We start from the raw sequence: 2,086 nt of genomic DNA on the forward strand, positions 1-2,086 counted from the left end.
CTAACTCTTTACTATTAGCATTTAATTACAGCTGCCTCTTGTACGCCCTCCATTGCTCGACTGCTTCACTACGTAAAGCTCAAATTATATACAACAGAGCAATGTACTTTGCATAAAACATTTCTATATGTACCACAAATAAATCGTTTACCCAAATGTGTCTTTCTTTGCGTCACAAGCACAAACTCAACTACAATCACCAAACTCTACATTAATCGTTTCGCTTAAAAGGCGTGAGGTGTGTGCAATTTCAGCGCTTTGCCTCAACCGGCCAACAATAAAACTTTAACGTCGAGCGAGCATTATAAATAAGGCCCCAGTTAAATGTTTAACTGCATAGTTAAGAATTAACAACGCACGGTAAACGAAGCTGTAGATGACGGCTGGTTTTTAACCTTTGATTTCAGTCATGATACTGTTTTGTTTAATATTAAATCTAGGTCACCTAGCAACCATGACATTTTTACGGCCGGAATACAGATAAATACTAATGACGTAAGTGCACAACTCGGCTGTCCACAACAAACACCGAAGCAAAAAGTTGAACAATAAATCATTCGCTAGATTACTTGTCACCGGCACGGCGTACCTAACCTACTCGCTGCGCCAATTATCTTTCTTTGTTCAACAAACTTCGTCGTGAAAAAGTTTCCCATTATTTCAGCAAACGACCAATCGGACCGCCGATATTTTACCTTACCATCCAAGTAACAAGAATCAAATTACATCGTAATAACAATAACATAAGACAAATCTGTTTGTCATAGTTAGATGAAGGTTTTCACTAAGAAATAATTACCAAATAAAGATTTCTGATACGAAATACTTACAAGGAAATGCTATTATCTGATAGTGCGTGTGGAGGGTGAGAGAGGGCTGTCGATGCCAGCAAAGTTTTGACGAAGGACCACATTGGTAAGCGGCACGGATTTTCCTATTCCCTCGGAAGTGGCTTCACGACTTGCGACTCGGCCGACATCGCAACGTATCGACATGTCCCACTAATACTTATTATTTGCCGGGGAAATATTGCTTCGTATTATGTTGTTGGGAATCTCCGGTAAATTGAGGTCATATTTTTATACTGAGAACGATTGGCAATTAGCAACCTCGGGGTTTACTGAGACCGTCTCCGGAGATTAATGCAGCTTACTCGTATGATGTCGATTGATATCTTTCATTAAGACGTAGAGGACTTTTATTACTCTAAACGTATAACTAAATAATTAAAATGAGGACAATTTATAATTGTGATGAAAACGTTTTTACAGGAATAATTAAATCGATTGATAAAGTAAGTCGGCAACGGCTTAAAAGGTCGGCAGAGACAAAATCTAATAAATTAAGGATAGTGACAACAAGCGCGTATGCGTAGAATTATAATTATCTGAACAGTGTGAGATTTAAGAGTGTTATAGAGAAGCGAAGGGCCTTTGTAAGCGTTATGCTAAACGTAAAGGGTGCCGCGGGAGGGCCGCCCCTTCCGGTACTTCTTAACGAGGTTTAAAACATTATCAAATAATTATTAAACCGCCCTTCATTATTCATTGTTATTTATAGACTGCTTCGACAATAGACTAAGATTGATTTCTTTCGATTGAATTAATTTAAATATAATCTAAGTTTATCCATAATTTTAAATGAAAATTAATTTAATACTTCCAGTGACTAATGTACCATTTCTGATAGCTTCTTGAATATTCTAAGTGATAACATTTCATAACCCTTTTACAAGTTAAAAGTTTAGAGACATCATCATCATGAAAGTTTTGCTTGATTATAAATAGTTACACATATTTAAAAGTGTCCCTTAACAATCGCTAGATTGACAATTAATTTTCAGAATCTATATATTAATTTAAAAAAATGTTCCTTGAGTTACTAATGTGCATATTAAGTAGATATTTTTTATCTGTTTGCGCGACGCGTTACGCAACATCCAGCAGGTGGAAGCCTCTGCGGCGCCTTGTTACCGCCCTTTGATCGCGTCGCTTTCATCTCTACTGATTGAGGTTTTCCTTCAATCACTTACACTGTACCACTTATCTCCCATCTTATAATGTAATGAATATTAAATTCTATCACG

The sequence above is a fragment of the Papilio polytes genome, unplaced genomic scaffold (genome assembly GCF_000836215.1).
Source record: "Papilio polytes unplaced genomic scaffold, Ppol_1.0 DF823923.1, whole genome shotgun sequence".
NCBI lineage: Eukaryota > Metazoa > Arthropoda > Insecta > Lepidoptera > Papilionidae > Papilio > Papilio polytes.